The sequence below is a fragment of the Haemaphysalis longicornis genome, unplaced genomic scaffold (genome assembly GCF_048455015.1).
Source record: "Haemaphysalis longicornis isolate Haplotype H1 unplaced genomic scaffold, Haemaphysalis longicornis Haplotype H1 scaffold_4, whole genome shotgun sequence".
Classification (NCBI taxonomy): domain Eukaryota; kingdom Metazoa; phylum Arthropoda; class Arachnida; order Ixodida; family Ixodidae; genus Haemaphysalis; species Haemaphysalis longicornis.
Window position 1 is genome coordinate 71,991,160 of NW_027526361.1, and position 18,253 is coordinate 72,009,412.

At 42.3% G+C, this 18,253-nt stretch overlaps 1 protein-coding gene across 4 annotated transcripts in view; it reads right to left on the minus strand.

Moving 5' to 3' along the window:
* Window positions 1–8,744: 8,744 nt before the first annotated feature.
* Window positions 8,745–18,253, minus strand: part of LOC144178910 (uncharacterized) — a 459,264-nt gene continuing 449,755 nt past the window's right edge. For 3 of the 4 annotated variants that reach the window (XM_077707051.1, XM_077707050.1, XM_077707052.1), the window contains one exon: window positions 18,029–18,058. The gene's annotated coding sequence lies outside the window, so the exon portion shown is untranslated. Of the gene's footprint in view, window positions 9,091–11,323; window positions 11,420–15,057; window positions 15,135–17,922; window positions 18,059–18,253 lie in introns of those variants that run through there. The other variant, XR_013324097.1, reaches the window with a different exon arrangement.

Here is an 18,253-nt window from a genome sequence, read left to right on the forward strand (position 1 = left end):
ATAGAAAAAACGTACTGTAAAAGGGGCTTCACTGCAAGCAGCTGCGTAATGAAGAGAAGCCAGCTTTCCGGTGAAGGAGAGAGAGAGATAACCTTTATTAGAAAAGGATGACCACTGGTCACGATGGACGATCGGAATAGGGAGGAAGGGTAAGAGAAAATAAACAAATGCAGGTCGTTCTCACTAGAGTCAATAACTGGGCCAGTTCGTAGAGCATACAATTAATGGGCCAGTTCATGGCGATCGCAATAGGGATCGCAATAAAGTTGAGTTTGTGCAGGTTTGCCAGTTCGTTCAAACAACCCGTGCTAGACCACTTTTAATTGAATAAACGGCTATTTCAGATAATATTTGTGCACCAGTTTGTTGTGGATCGGGATGTGGGAAACGGCGAGGTATTTGGTTGGGCTGGCACTTACAGCGGCTGATTAAAAAAAGTTAGAGATAATTTGGTAACTAATTACGATGTTGTCTCCTTCCTGAATCACTTCGGTATTGTGTCGTAGGTACAAACCGCGCATCCCAGGTCGCATAACAGGGCCACTTTCACAACGAATAATACTGCTGAAAATGCTGGCCGCACAAATATCTGGCTGTTCTTCGGGACAGCTGTATTTCTCTCTGTGAAAGCTTTCTTCGGTTCCAAGAAGATTTAGATCTGCTTCGTCATTTTTTCTTGTTTTCTTGTTTTCTTATCTTTATTTACCTTTTTCTTGCCCACGCCATTTTTCCTTGCAGCTGAAAACTGCTTCCCTCCATTGATACGTTTACACAAAACCTATAAAGACTGACAATGCGATTAGAAGCAATAGAGAGCTTGATAGGTAAGAACACGTAGTGGTGCCCTTCCAGTTGTTATGGTTGAAAATCCTGTTAAGTACTTTCTCATGCCAAGGTTAGGCATATCAGCTGTTAATCTTCCTGCCGAACGCACCGTCTGAGAAGAGCAGGGTTGATTCAGGTGCGACTGCTGAAATACTGGATATGACGCGCAGGTTTGAATGTGTCCCATACGGTTCTTGACTAAACACCCTCAAGACCTTCGGGGAGCGAGTATAAGCCACACACACACAAAAAAAACAGTATGCCAATGACATTCATTCTGAAAAAAAAGCTCGTGTTACTGAATGCACCGATTTCATACGGCGGCCGCATGTCGCATTTTCTCCATGATGCCGGGTTTACCTGACACTTTGCAGGCAAGAACTCGGGTTATGCACGGCTCTCCACTGAATTTAACATGCCCGGCCGGAGTTTGTACTAAGCGTCTGGTGTCTCCAGCGCCAGGGTACAAACTGAAATGAGAACGTTGGTTGAGCTCCAAAGCATCTTTTTAGGCACGGATCTAGCTGTCTATTTTTGACATGTGATAAAGCATTCTTTAACAATTACCTCAAAGGCTATGGAGTAAAATGTGCGGCACTCAGGAAACGGCTCTTCCGCAGGAGGGGCGAATAAGAATCACATAGAGGGGGAATTGATATATTCAACACTTTGAAGCGCAAGAAATTTCAAACGTTGGCCGTGAAGCGCAAGGATAGGTAGCGGCTGTCCTTGTTCCTCAAGTGATACGTCTGAAAATTTTCGCGCAAAGGCGTTGATCATAGAATATCAGCTACTTCGTACCCACACGCGGGTAACCTGATATGTGTTCACCGGAACTCTGTAGCCACAGTGCACAGAGGTCAACACTAAGCTTCGAGATGAATCAGTCGAGAGGAAATGTCCTGGATAGGTGAAAATTGCGGAGAGGAAGGTAATGAACCACCTATAGGTAACTGGCAGAATGTGGTGGAGAACATTCAGCCGCGTCTGAAACTGCAGAAAGAATGGGTTAAATGTGCTTGCACCTCCCTATGGAGATTGATGTGGACGTGATCTCAGCCAAACAAAACACAGAAGCGTACCTGACTTCCTTTGCCTTGGCAACGAAAGAATGAAGCCCCGATTAGTTTCTCCTATGGTTGAGCTAATCAGAGTCAACCTTCAGCTCAAATGAGAAATGCGTTCAAAGGCGTAAAAATACCAGGGAAATTTCAAGCATGTAAGGGCAATCACGCACAAACAAAATATCAACGTAGGATAGAGTGACTGCGCCCAGCTTCTTTCGTATTTAAGCAAGTCTTTTTCTTATCATATATCGCTATTGAGCCATCAATGGTTGGTGTTCAGCGTAGCTCAATTCGCATAGCGACTAGCAGAGTAGGCAGTTAACTTGTGCCCAAGCACGGAACCAGGGCCATTTTCTTTTCTTTGGCTGCGAAGCTGTCATGAGTTATGCTGGTAATTGAACGAGTTTTGCTGCACTTCACAGTACGTTTATATTTTGATTTATCGTTAAGCGGACAATGATGATGTACAAGTTAATTTGGAGCCCGTGACATCGAGAGTAGGTTGAGCGATGGAGTGCGCGTTTATTCTGAGGTGCATTTTTGAGCTTGACTCACACCTGGTACGAGCGGTGGACATGTAGATATGCGGAAACACATCCATAACGCAGAAAGCCAGAATGTGTACTGGTCTACATTACATTCCCATATGAAGGCTATTATGAAAAAAAAAAAGGCCGCGTATCTGCTCCTCTCTTTGCAAACTTTGCAAAGAGAGGCGATAGCCAACTGGCGCCTTTGCCAAGTAAATGCCTCCCTTCTCTTTCCCTATCAGCTTTCATGCCGTTCCTCTCCCGTCTCGTTACACCCGAGATAACACACTAGAGGTTTGCTCAAGTCAATTTGAATTTACCGCGTTCCACTTCTCCGAATTGGGTGCCCCGATGCCAGCGCTGCCGTACGGGGGAGACGCGCGTGATTCGGGTGACCCTACTGCAACGTTTAAGAACCCCGTGGCCGTATTCTGCGAGCGTGCCAAGCGGAACGTGGAGCCTATCTAGTGGAACCTTTCGTTACGTTTGGCGTTTGATTTCTTAAATGCCGCTAGCAGCTATAGTAGCGCTGGCAACAGCAGGCGACAATTTTCTGCAGTTGATGCAGTATTTCATTTGTTATAGCAAAAATCAAGCATCCACGAATTTTTTAAGAAAGGAACACTGCAAGTATCACTTATGTGTAGATTTTCTCCCTCATATACGCGTAATGTCTTGATCTTTCAACAGTGTTGACAAGTATGAATATTGAAAGCGGACTTGGACATGTAGGTTTGGCTGTGGGTATAGGCTATTGCGCACCTCCTGCTTCACTTTGGCCGGGTGGCTGAATCTAGTCACAGACAAACATACAGACAGGCCAACATTTATGCGTTTAAGAGTCTATCCGGCAATGTCCAGTTGCAATTTTAAAGACGATAGTCTTTCTTGGGCTACTTAAGTCACTCTGCTGTATACCGAGCACCTTTGAGGTAGGCTTCACAATTATACACGAATGTACTGCTGGATGATGTTTTACGTACTATAAGCAGTCTGGTATCGAAGTAGGAAGGCTTTAGGATCTTTTAGTAAATATCTCCGTGAGACTCCAGGAACCCTGTTGACTGCTATACAAGGAGACATTTTAAAGTTTTCTGCACGATTAAGCATAAATGCACTTCTTGGAAAACATTTTAAGGAAGAATAGGATAATTCCGATAACAAAGTATGTAGGCTATAGCGTCCTTCAATAAATACTTCCTCGAGATTCCGTGTATCCATGGAAAATGCTATACACTAGGGCCCTGTAAAGTTGACTTCCCTACCATGCACATATGCATTACCAGCAAGACATTTTTAAGAAAAATATAGGTAGTCTGATACCAATATATGAAGGCAGTAGGCAGTTTATTACATACTTCTACATGGCTGCATGTATCAATTAGAAATGCCATACACCGAGCCGCTTGAAAGTCGATTTCACCACTTCCCTGATATACGTTGCAAGGAAGAAGTCATTTAGGCGAAACATAAACTGTCTCAAAAAAAAAAAATGCCAGTGCCCTAGAGCGGTGCATTGTTGGTATTTTCTTGCGCAGCGAAAGAGTGACGCACCAACCGTTACAGTCACGCTTCCCTGCTGAGTCCGCGTAGAAATGCTTAAGCATTGGAAACGGTCACATTTGTTTGTTGCACAAGGTTTGCAATGTGCTGCATGCACATAATGATGGCTTGTTTTGCAAGGCCCAGTCGAGAGCATAGGTGGAAGCATGTTCATTCCATGTTGAAAAGCAAACTTCTTCCATGTACTTCCCACCACTCCTGACAACCATTATCAGAATCATTTCTTTGCCCTGATTTTTGTTATGTCATCCCTCGGTCGAGTTATCTGTCTGCCCCTATTTAGGTCACTTTACTTCTATCCCCGTCTTTCGGTCGCCATTTTGCAACCCGGATGCTTCATCTGCTGTCAGTTTTGAGCACTGTATTACCTGCAATCACCAATTTCTTGCTCTCAATTTGCTTGGGCGTCTTCAATCCAAGCTGGTTCCCTAATCGAGATGTTCTTTTCATACCCTTAGACTATATTTATCACCTTTTCCATGGCTTATGGCGCTGGTGTAGGTTTTCTTAGAATATGTTCAGTGGTTCTCCCCATTTCTGCTCCACGATGTACACATTGGTTGGATACCATCCTTTTCGGTGACAGCGTACAAGTCCCTTGTACTCATTCGCAACGTTCTGGGTGTTTCTTCTTGATCACCTTTTCCGCATGACCATAATGTAACAGCGATTTTGATATTTTACGATGACGTGATATTTCTGCGCACTGTTATAGATCCGCTCCGAAGCAATACATTGTTTTGAGTACTTATTGGATATGCAGTGGCATACGTTGGGATTGCTTTGGTATTTCTTTGGCTTGCAATTTTTGTATCTCATTCTTCCTTCAAGAAGCATATACGCGACCTTCACGTGGTCATGCCGACATAGCTCTTGATCGACCTGTCTGCAGCCTTTCCGTAAATCTAAGTCTAAAGCAAATTTTACCAGAAAAAATCCACAAGATATTTTGTTTGTACAGCAACAAAAACAGTCCCCAACAATACGGGAACGTAGCAGACTATCAGGATGCATTTATATTTTTAATAATTCCTCTGAAATTCAAAGCTGTCCCATTGTTTTGAACATTACGTGTTTTCTTTTTTGTTTTAATATTCTTTTTTGTTTTAACAGATAATATAATAATTCTACGTAATAGGTGCATTTATAACGCAAAAAATTCCCTAAGAAAGGAAACTAAGAAAGGAAAAGGCCAACCTTTTGTTGAACACCTTTGTGTTGTTTTAAAGAACAGCATTCATAGTACTTCTTAGATCGACCTTGATGTGACAACTGTCGTGTGTCCATAAACGAATACTTTGCGGCACCTTTGTTTGGACGCACATATTCGTCTGTACATTGGATTTGCTGCTGACTGCACATGACAAGTGTGACATAATGTTTACGACCTTTTTTAATTAATACGCCATTTTCACCGAAGCTCTTGCACACGTGCGTAAGAGCCTTCTGATCGACACTCTTCTTGACGCTGTGGAAGATGCAAGACGAATATCAGGGAATCGTTGTGTTGGCAACGGCACTTTTAATGCTATAAGATAATGTTTTTGAGATCAGAAACAAGGTCGAGTTTAGCAGCCCCGACATTTTGTTGCCACTTGTCTACATGATTTTCTGTCATACGAGAAGTGGAAACTATTGGGATGCTCCCCTGTAACGCACGGGACGTCCCTACGCCCCTTACGTGAAGATCTGCAAGCTGAAGGTTACGCATTTCTATATACTCGGCGCAGGGGCAAAGACAAAATGTTGGGTACTTCTGAGGCTGGAGTGCACTCGGGGGCTCAGCTGCTGGTCCTAGTAACACTCAACAGTGGTAAGCATACATACTTTCATACAAACAAACACTAATTTCTGTAACGTTTGACAAAGAAAATAGGTATTCCCAAGTAATTTTTAGGCTTTGATGTTTCGCTGTTGCAGACAAAACAAGGGATACACTGAAATCGCGTGGGTAACAGTTGTTCAGCGTCCTTTATCAAGCTTAAGCTAGGAGCTTGCAGTAGAGCGAAATGCCTTCCTTTTGAATCATTCGTTCGTTAACCTGTGTTGTTTTCCCATCAGTTTGATATAAGTTCGTCGGAGGTCGTGCCCACATACTTGTTATATCCAATTAGAATTTCAATTTACTGTGTGTCTGTGTGACTGGTGACTTGGAATTGCCCGTCACACCTTTTCTTGACTGCTAGTTTTTAGTTATTGAGAATAGAAGAACAACGCAAGTGAAAATTTTAATCAACCTGTACGATCATAGAAGGGCATTCGCCTCACTTTAGCTGATGATCGCTAGTATATCCCACGTGGAATGTCATTATATTATCAATGCTATTTTTTACATACTTTACAGTCTTATAAATTGTTTTTAAGCGACCAATTTGCGAAAAAAGAGTGGTGAATATCTTAAGATGGAAATTAATAGGTCATAACCGTTCGCACGTTTGGACGTCTGTGAAGCAGTTGGGTTACGTTCGCACAAAAATATTCATCAGCAATAAAATCAAGTAAGTGCCCAACTCCAAGCACTTGCCAGCGATTTTTCTTGGAAAGAAACTTTCAGGCTGAGATTATGCAGTTCAAGTTAAATGTACACGTTATGGAACAAAGGCCATATGCCTTCAAAATAAAAATATAGCGTGAGCAAAAAAAAAGCTTCCTAAAAAACACCGAAAACATTATTTCACGTACATTAGCCTAATAAAGAGGCATTCATTAGAAACAGCGTCCTGTACTTCAACTGTTGAGCTGTAGCCCGTAACACGCTGCAGTGACACGAACGGTTAGCTACCTGTGGGCCTTTGAACTGAACGAGTTGCTGCCTCACAGAGGGAAAATACACCAGACGCATGATGAATTCATGTGTACAATACAGCCAACGTTTGCATTTTCCTTCACTTATTGTCCCTTTGCTTCAGTGCTATAATCGGGTATTTACTCTAACATTGTCAGCTAACATTTTTTTCCTTCTGCAAGCGTTGAAGTTCAAGAACTATTGACATCAAAATCATGTTCATTGGTTTTTATTATTATGAGCCTGAAAGCTATAACGAACGAATTAGGATTGGCTAGCATGTAGCCAATGTTAAACCACAGCGCCATTAACGTCATGATTTCTGGCTTCGGCCGCTAAAAGACCGGTAGCAGGTGTGGGCGGTTCTAGGGCCTATTGAACGGTGCTGTTTTTGTCCAAGTAAGACAGCAGACGTGACTTTGGCTTGAAACGCACCGAAGGTCAACTTTTATAACCCCATATAGCCCGCTTAACCGCTCGGCCCAAATGACTGATAAGGCCGGCCGCATGCAGCATGGTTTGAAACTGCACAAAGGTGGAAAGATGGAGATAATTGGGTGAAGGGAGGCAAAAGATGGCATCAATAAAAAAAAAATATCTAGGGTAGTTATTTCTTGTGAGCACCGGCTTCGGCTTCGTTCCCGACTAAAGTCCATGTTTCTGAGAGGGAAAACGGGACACTTTCTACTTTGCCCGAATCTAAGCTTGACCGACATCACGCCCCTCTGTCGATACTGCCGTCGGCCCAGGTGACGTCACAGAGCGACCGTACGAGCTGTACCCGGCCTCTCGAAACTGCAGCAATAATATCGAATTTGAATTTTTTTTCCAACCAAGGCGTGACGTCCATAATTTCACGGATGAACCTTGGCATCTGGAAACGAATCATAACAAGTTTTGGAAATCAAATGCTTGTTCCAGCACTCTTTCAAAGAGTGTGCTGTTACGCTGACTTTGCCCCATAAATCTTGCTGTACGCATTAAACAGCTTTGACATCGCACCTGCGTACACAGACAATATTCGTCAAAGGTCAGGAATGTGGCGGTAAAAGGGTGGAGGGGGGGGGGGGCAGAACACTTCAAAACAATTAACAAACAACAAGTTCCCAATAGCTGTTTAAATATGGCGCAAAAATCAGTTTGATGTTTTCTCTTTTCACACAGAAACACATTCTCAGCTGGCGTTAGTCGACGCTTGTGCTCCATGGTATGCCGCAAAACGTTGGTATCATTAATATCAATGGCGAGATGCTATCAAAGTTCCTCTACCTTCTCCGAGGTTGCATATATATCTTGGCATGCATGCCGTGTATATCTTTTGTCATACTTATTTACCAGGCGGTATTTTTAACGGAAACCAAATACCGTTATCCAATTCTTGTTTAACGTGCAATTAAATGAGTCAGTCAGTATTTTATTTTTTGTAAAGAATGCGGCAGTATAACTCGTAAGTATTTGTTCATTATTTTTACACGCAATAAACAGACGATGCTGTTGTTGGTTTTAGAAATTTATGATTAAGCGTCATCACATTTTTAAACCCCTCTGCGGTGGCTAAGCGGCTAAGGCGTCGTACTGCTGAGCCCAAGGTCACGGGTTCGAACCCAGTCGTGGTGGCTGCTTTTCTGGTGGAGGCGAAAAGCGAAAACGCCTGTGTGTCGAGATTTAGGGGCACATTAAAGATCCTCAGGTGGTCAAAATTAATCCGGAGCCCTCCACTACGGCGTGCCTCATAGCGACACTGTAGCTTCGGCACGTCAATCAATCAATCAATCAATCAATCAATCAATCAATCAATCAATCAATCAATCAATCAATCAATCAATCAATCAATCAATCAATCAATCAATCAATCAACCAATCAATCAATCAATCAATCAACCAACAAAATAAATAAATAAATAAATAAATAAATAAATAAATAAATAAATAAATAAATAAATAAATATTTTCGTAGTATCATGTGTATTAATGCTGGCGCCAGCAATGCCCCTAGCCCTTCTTGAAATCCAGGTGAGGGCGCAGCCGACTTTTGTGAAGTCAACTCACAACCTCAGTCGACAAAGTAGAGGTGACTGAGATCAAAAACAGCCCACGCAAAAGACTGCTCTAGTAGAGGGTCCTGGACGTGGAGGCACGGATCCGCGCAATTCGCTGCACTTTATTATTCCATGGTAGTCATTGTTGCACAAAAACGAAGCGCCGTCGCAGAGCCGGTCTTTGATAGGGGATGCAACATGGGCCATTCCCTGTCGTGGCTTTTCCGAGCAGCTTCATCAGCCAAACTGCTACCGATGACTCCACAGTGACTTGGCATACACTGGAATACAACGTCATGACCATGTATGGCCGCATAGTGGAAGTATTCTCGTGTATCCGACATTAGTTGGCGTAGAGGAGCGTAGAGCAGGGCTGATCGCATGAACGCCTTTAGAATCCGAAACATTATTCAAACTAAATCAGAAAAATCAATCGCCCCTTTCTAGAATAAAGATGGTTGAAACACGAAGCTTTCTCCGATGCAAGTGGAACGTGCGCAATCCAATCCACCAAAGTACAAATCTACGACAACGCTGACCAAAGAAAATGTGATGTTATGATTTTGTGTCTATTAGTTGGTGATTGGGTCATCCGATGTGCTGATTCGGTTAGCTGTACGGTTATCGTTGCTTTGAGCTTCCCATTGGTGAAGCGTGTGGCGTAACCAACGTGCATTATGTGTGCCGGTTGCAGAATGCTTTCTTCCTCATCATCCCTCATCCCTATGACGGTACCACAATATAATCCGTTATACATGTAAACACATCCCACTGTTTCTGGTGTGTGCTTGATGTGCCCTTTGTAAAAACACGTTGTGTGAAGTTGGCTTCCCAGCAGTAATGGTGGCTCTCCCGCAGTGCGCTTTTTCTGACACCGGCCCGAGTGAGACATAGTAAGCTTCGCTTTAAAAATTGCGCGTGTTTTCGAATGCTTTATAAAATCCCCCACAATTATATAGAAAGCCAGAAATGATGCATGCAATTTCGATATGTTGTTTCATCTTTCGATGAGCAGGTGCTAATAAGAATTTATGCGTCTGGTTTGTTATCCGAAGATTGGGGCGAGGTTAGTGTTGTAGAAAATGTACACATCGATTTCCGCGCAAAAATCTTACCAACTGATTGCAGGTTAGGCGTTTATAATGCTTCGCCTTAATAATTTGGGATGCCCTCAAGTCTATTCATCTGTTTATATCGTTGTCCTCCATTGTTCTCGGGAAAAAACAATTTTGGGGGCATGTTGCAATTTTACAGCTGCGGCGTGTTGTCGTGGTTCCACGAAGACTTCAGCCCTCAGTTTCAACTCGAACTCGTTGCATGGCGAAGCGACTTGTTTATATGCTCTAAACAATTTCAGAGCCCTCTAGAACACGTTTCAAGCAGTGGCGTACCCACGATATCATTTGGCTACATGTGGGGAAGGGGGAATAGAAAAAATACAGAGGGAGAACATGAAAAAACAGTGCAAACAACAGCTGAAAACAAGGGAAAAAACGTAAAAGCCCAAACACAGGTATTTCCTCACAGGTATGCACAAGGACTGACCGGAGTTGTTATAGCAGATATGGAAGGCGCGAAAGGTTGATGTGTAGCTTGTGACAAACAAATACTAACCATTATTTGATGATAAGCAGAGCAGCTGCCTTCATCCAGCCTCCCTCTCTCCTAACCCCGCGAAAATATTTTGGTAGGGGCTAACTGCTTCCTCTCCCGGGCCCCCCTACCCGCGATGCGTAGGTTTGCGCTTTCATTTACCCCCTACCCCATCTTCCATCTCTTTTGCTTGATGACAGAGCAAAAATGGAAACATGGGATCCTGAAATTTGTTTTGAGATGTATTGTTGACAAACATCACTGAAGTTTTTCTTCATTTCGTCTAGTGCACTGGCTACCATCATGTAGAGTTAGTCACATGATAGAGACCGTTTCTGTTGGATTGGGAAGATTTTAACCGGTTAGTGCAGGGGCCAGCGCGTAAGTATAATTCGTGTGTGGGGATCCAGGATATACACATATACATTTGATGTTTTGCCCGGAGAGACGAGAATACAGATATCTTGTACTTTTATTGGGGAAGGAAACAAGTAATGTTTCTCCTCATGTCAATGTAACATCTTTAGTTCATCAAAGAAGGAAAGCGGGGTACGCAGGATCGACGAAGCTATGCCGCGTTCCATGTTGCGCCGTGAGATGGCATCTAAGCGACATGTAACTATGGACCAGGGTAGAACTTTTGGGGCACTAAGTTGGCAACGTGGTAATTTTGTATGTATTTTACTCCACATAAAATTTTGATATCGTCGCACTTACATTATTCAGCACCGCCAGAAATATGCTTGTTTTGTGCCTCAAAAACATTCCCTCCAGTCATTTGTGTTTCAAATAGACATGACAACTATAACCTCACCAATACTTAACGTTTCACGACATATGTACCAAATATACTTACGTCAGTAAGAAATAATGGTATCTTTGGACCTTGTGAACCCCTAAGAAGAATAAAGTGACACTTACAACCACAAGATTTGTCTCCTTGGCATGCTGACTACTGTAGTTGCAATATTCATGGCGTGGCCTTCGGTGAACCAACCCGTGAAATGGTCATGAGGTCTGAAATTGTTAAAATTGCAATATATAAGGAGTTCTTAATATGTATTGAGCTGTATGCATCGCAAATTAGGTTTCTAAAAATTATGTAAAGAATTTGCTGGCATTGAGCTTTGAATATATGATTCTACACAACAATTCATGGCGATACGTTAAAATTTTGTCTTGCAGTCTGCCCTAAGGTAAAATAAAAACATCGGTACTTAGTTTCTTTACAGAGTAGTGAGCTCATTCAATTAGTTCGTTGTTAACAAAATCATTGTTAGCACGCTCATTGTTAACAAGGTCAGCTCGTTGTGAAGAAGGCTCCTGTACAGGAGCCGAAACATCTTTTTGGTTTTGATAAACATTCATGGTCGCTGTCAGTTTTTAATTCATGTCATTACGGATGGTGTAGCTTGAAATTTTTCGTCAGTAATGCTCTGTTTGAATTTAAACGTTCTGCTAAAGGTGTTAGCATTGAAGCCCGGCCCCAAAAATGGCTGAAGGGCAAGTTGCTTAGATGGTTTATGAAAATTGTGCTACTCGGCAGGGGTGTCACCAAGCTGAGCAGCATCAAGTTTTTAAGGGCAAGCTCAATTTTTTTTTTCCTAAATAAATTACTGCACTCTGATCCTCTGCTTGAAAGATTCATCTACAGGTAAATCTCAACTTGTTATCTTCACAAAAACTTAGGCAATGTTAAACTAACAAATCCAGTTTAATTACTTTGTTAACTGAAAGAAAACGTGGCAGGACAGCAACGAACCGGTGGAAGTGGTTCCTATGCAACACTAGAAGTGAACTCATAATCGACAAAATAGTCTCAAAAAAAGAGAACTGTCTACACAAATCATTTCGACAACAATTAGCAAATCCCAGTCTTTAGTAGAGTTAGAAGTTAGTTATTTATACACACAATAAGGGTCTAAATGTTTTGTGATCTCACCGCTTCGCCATGTAATAAAGATGTTTCAAGAGTGTTCTGCTGTTTCTGTTGGTTTATTATATCATCATCAGCAGCAGCCCTATCATATACAGAGTGGGGAAGGGTAATTGGAACGCTTTAAATGTCTTTCCTGAGCGAACCGAAGCTCTGTTCGCGCTAAAACTTCACAGGAAGGTCGCATTCTGTGGTCTATTTTGTTAGACACCGGGAACAACGACGGTACTTACCTTTTTATTCAGAATATAAATAAAAACGATTGTCGCCTATGGGAAAATGGAGGCCGATTTGGACGTGCGAGACAGTGCAAGCTGATCTTGGAACGACGGCGCCACCTGTGGTAGGCGAGCGAAACGGACGATGGGATTCACGCTCCTTCCCCGGCAGGAAGCAGCCAAATGGGATAGCAGACCATCAGAAAATCTTATTTTGAAGAGTTACTTCGAAGAACTCGGCAGGCAGTGTAAAAGCAGGTGAGGAAACAAATTATTGGCGACAATGAACCGTGGGAATATTTTATTGTCATTGGTATCATCTGTTATGCAACTAGTTGTGATCATCGTAAACTAGGGACAAGAGATTTTCTCATCGTCTGCTACCTCATTTGGCTCCTTCCTGCCATGAATCCCCATCGTCCGTTTCACTCTGTATACCCCAGGTGGCACCACCGTTCCAGGATCAGCTTGCACTGGCTCGCACGTTCAAATCAACCGCCAGTTCCTGATAGGCGAAAGTGTTTTTTTTTTATTTTTTTAAGAATAAGCAGGTAAGCACGGTCATTGCTCCCTGCGTCAAACAAAATAGACCACAAAATTCAACCTTCGTTTGAAGTTTGAGCGGGAAGCGAGCAGCAGTTCACTCAGGATTTTTTTAATTGTTCCAGTTATCGTTGTACCACCCTTTACAACATCATTTTTATCGTCATCACCATTTTCGGCATATTTAGGTACACTATGGAACAAACGCCCTTCCTATTGAACTGCAACCAATCGTATGCAGCGCCACCCGAGTCCATTCTTTGCCTCCAAATTTTATCATTGCGTCCCTCCATAGAGTTAACGTCCTTTCCCTTGTTCTAGACCCGTCTCTAGGTAGGCATTCTTTTACCCTGTTGGTACACCAGTTGTCATTTCGTCTGACTACATGGCCAGCCCAAGTCCTTTTTTTATTCGGTCTATGATATCTTCTATTCGAGGCTGTTCCCTGATCTATGAAGCTCGCTTCCTGTCTCTGAGCGTTGCTTTTATCATCCTTCATTCCTTGGTTAGTGCAGACCTAAGTTTTCTTTCCAGTTGTTTAGTAAGGCGCCAGGTTTTCACTCCATATCTCATCACCACCAGCAGCACGCATTGGTTTTTTCAGTGGCAGAGGTAGCTCACTTTCCATTATTTGGGAGCGCTTTCCAAGTGCACCACTGCCCATAACTATTCTGCACCGGATTTTATTCTCGCAGTTTGGATCAGCCGTGAAGACCCGTCCAGGGTAGTTATGCTCTTCTGTAGGCTGTTATATCGTACAGAAACTTCAGTATTAACTCCTCCTGGCGAGAAGAAAATAGCTTTCAGCTGAAGAAAATTCGTTAGCCTCCGTGTGAAGTCACTATCCAGAAATGTTTTATTTTAGTTTCAGTATAGCCACGGGCACCAACGCTACAATTAACCACACAGGTTTTGTTTGCAGAAATTGCCTCTGGTCGATATAGACTCGTCTTATCAAAAGCTGCAGGAACATCTTAAGCCGCATGCACTAGTTTTTACCGTAGTTTCTAGCTACTTCGGACAGGTGTAAAGGCTGCAAATTTGTCCATAAAAATGGTGGGCTGCTTCCCGCCGGCTACATTTGGATTTCAGTCAACCTCAATTTCCGTTTCACGGGGAAATGAGGGTGGCAAAAATACAGTGTTCGCCACTTCTTGTCTCGCCACCCCTAAGTTTAATACATTTATAACTGTTGGAAGAAGTCCACAAAACAGTTTAATGCGATGAGTGAAAAAAAAAATGGATCATGTTTTTCTTTCTTTCATGGCAGCCAAATTAAGACATCATGCCCAGTCACCATCTTTATATACATCGAATAAAAAAAAGCGGGTTCACATTTATTACCATACTGATACGCCGTCCAGTGCACATCTCCTAAGTTGGAAATGACAGAGATAACTTGGATTCGGTCCTAGTGAAAATTAAACATGCTTTCTGGCATGTGGCCTCTTTTATTGAAGATGCACATAGAATCGTCCTTCATATGGGGACAATAAAGTTAATTTCGAGGCACCTCTTGCCGCTCTATATAGTTACCGAGCAGAATACTTCACTGTGTGATTCTTTGTCATTTCAAAGAAGCGCCTAGACGTTTCAGTTTTATCAAACCTCTTTCATAGTGTTCGAAAAACAGCAATTATATGGGAGTGTTCATAGCGAAAGTGAGGTAAGATCCTTTAGATAAACACAAGTGCGGTGCTGTAACAATCGCCCTTGAGGTACAGCAACGAAGGGAAACTAGTTACGCGACTTTCTATTTGTTGCAGTAAACGTAAGCGCATACATACCCATCTTGAGTTTTAAGTAACGGCTAAATGAAAACAGAGATCACTGCTCCTGACCTGTATAGAGGCTTGAACATGGCGCATGCCATTCTTTAATGAAAACTTATTTACCTAGAAGTATGCCGTTTATGAAATTTTCTCCTAATGGACACCTACTGAAAAGTAAACACATACCAGCTGGTCAACAGATCCTGCTTGACTGGCTTGCTCATGGTTCGAGCTGCTCCTCACGTGTGCATTTTTTTGCTTACCTGGAATAGACAATAACAAGATATTAGACGTTAGGCTGGTGGACCCTATATTCTTAAACACTAAAAAATTACATGCATTTTTTTTTATTCAGAATCTTTATTTCGTTCAACCATTAAATGTATGGCCAAAACTCTTCTCTAAACCTGTTTTATACTTATGCCCATCACGCAATATGCAGGCATGATATGAGGCATGGAGTCAATAGAAGTGAACAAGAACAACATAACGTGCTTTGTCATGTCATAACTGGCTTACTTTGAATTAATTGCCACCTATAGTGAGATACCACTAACGCGAAATTTTCTGTTTTTTATTGAGTACCTGTATTTGCAGATCCACTAGTATACCATGGCACCACACATGTTACATTCATATGCAAGTAAAAATTGAACGAAGCTGATTAAAGTGGAGTCAAACAGTTTTCCTGTTTCCTTGTGTTTAGCCGGTGCACACAGCCAAATGTTGACCCCTGTTCAGGCAAGTTTTGTATATCAAATAAAACATTCCGCCTTAACGCCTTCAAAGCAAATTACAATGTCAGCCTAATTGGTGTTAGTTTGCAGTCTTGAAGAAGCTCCAAATTAAATTCTCAGATATCTTGACATTACTCAGAAAAATATCTATGGTACAGGTAAGGGAACAATGGTTATCAAGTGAACCTGCTGTTCTTCAAATGTATATTTTTCCCATAACAAATAGGAAAGTCTAATGAGTGGCCTTGCATGTGAACTGCAGTTCTGCGTAAAATAAGTGTGTGATAAATTAGCAGATAACCTTTTGATTTCAATGCCAAGAAAGCAGTTCTTTTTAACCTGTTTTATTTCGGCTATTTCGTTTCCAGATGTGATTAAAATATTGGTATGCATGCCTTTGCTTGGTCATGCATAGAAACACATAAATATACCTCAGAATAAAATAAAGGAATATGCAGGGGTTTAAGGCGCTCCGCGTGCTGCAATTACGCTGTTTTCGCAGGTTGTAAAATGACTCTTTGCTATTTTTATTTATTTACTCTTGTACCCACAGCGCCTTTCAGGCCGAAATACCAAAACCTCGACGGAAATTCTTCCTTTCGTTCATGATATGTACGGAAACACAAGTCAACATTAGCAGCACACGTTCCTGGGCTTCCCCCTCAGCAATTTCAAAGTATGCGGTAAGCGGCCGCTCGTCTACTAGTGGTTGATGACCCCGACAAAAAAGTATTCGCGGCCCCTGCGTGGTTTCGAATCAAGCACCTTTCAAGCGAGAGGATATATCCGCTCGGCCATGGATGCTTTTTTCACGCAAGAGTTGGAGGTGACAGCTGTGTGTCGTGAGTCGCTGTGTATGCCTCATACGAACTGTACGCTTAAGCATGAGGGCGTAATTTAAAATCATTTAGGTTAAAGGGGCGTGCCACTGCTGTGACATCTTTTGTTAGGTGATGTCGGCACGTAAGGAGTTGTTGTGGACGCTGTAGTTGCAGTGACGCCCAGCATACCAGCAGTGAGCGCCTTATTACTTGGATGGAGTTGGGTTAGGTTTGATCTTCAAACGAGCACGCTATATGTTGGACCACACAAGCGGCCAATTCCCTTTCTTTGCACAAATGTATACGGTCAACCCCTGCTCGTTGGGTAGGTGCCAAAAGTGAAGAACTTGGAAAAAAAAGGCGAATTCATGGGTACGTGTTAAAAAGAAGCAATTGAACAAAGAACCCGAATGTTGCATGCGAAAGAAAGCTCGAAATACAGTGGGACTCAGAAAAAAGGAAGCGCAAAAAGAATGTTTAAGTAAGGAAGCGTCACGAGATCCCCAGGCGGTATCAAAGGGGGCGGCACTGGTTGGAGTAGGACACGTGCCGCACTGAAAATTATTATTTGAGATAAGTGTTCACCTTCGGCTGTTTTATTTGCCCTTGATTTGATTTAATGCAGCTAAGACGCTATGTTTATATATTGTAGCAGTCTTATGTTTTCAGGCCCAATACTCCTGTTTAAAACCCAGATAGTCTGCCATTACGACAGCGTATACAGCGCCTAAGTTGCCACTGTTCTGTTTTTGTTGTCTACGCTGTATGTGCTAGTTTTGAAACTGAACACTCATCCACAACCTTCGTTCCATCTTCTGTTACGGAGCAGATGTTTCGTTTCATTTCGTAATACTTTCCATCCTTGATACTTTCAGGTCATTAATTTGTTTCCCTCATTTTTATTTGTATGTAACATTTGTTGTGTTTTTTTGCATTCACTTGTCTAGGCGATGACCGAGATCTGTCTAATGGGTGGCGCACGAAGAAATGGGCTTGTACTGAGCTCGGGGCGCGGATGCTGGATTAATTAGACGGGTTCAAAACTGCCGCATACTTTAGGAATGTATTGTTTTCTGTCCCAATCGTGCAAAAGCATCTTAGGCAAATCTGTGCCAGAGTTGTTAATTTACTGTGGAGAAGACTGGATCAAAAATAGAAGACATAAAAACTTTGATCACATATTAGTGCATATTCTTTGTTTTGACCTGTTTGGTTCCCCTACTTGAGAGCACCCTGCTTTATAATTTAGGCGTATTGCAGCTGCACCGAATAATATATGTATGAAATTATTACCTGCGTGCTATTAGAACCGTATTAGCTATACCTTGAGCCGTACGCAGTGTAGATGATACAATAACATTTAGAACCTAACCAGCACGTCTCATCTGATCGTGAAGTAGCTAAAACGAAGAACTTAGAGGGCCCCTTTTTCGTACGACACGTAAAGAACTGTTACAAAATCGGGGTGACCAAATTCCAAGATCTACCCTTACGGCCTATTAATGCAGTCAAGCAGCACCGTCGGACAGATGATGGAAGGTTGCCGATTGTCCTGCCAGTGTACCTGTGGTGACATGTTGGGTTTTTCCAAGTCAAGGCCAAGGCCATTCACTGGGCGTTCCAAAGCGCCTGTAACAGAAATAGAGCGACTTTTTGTACTATTTCACATTCAAAATAATGAAAATAGGAGATACAAAATATAACACAATTCTGCAGCTTCCATGCTCTAATTAATATTTACATGGACCATTAACCTGGCCCTACAAGCACTGCTGTGAACCTTTTCATCCCTTTCAGCTCATTCAACTATGACTTAATGATTGA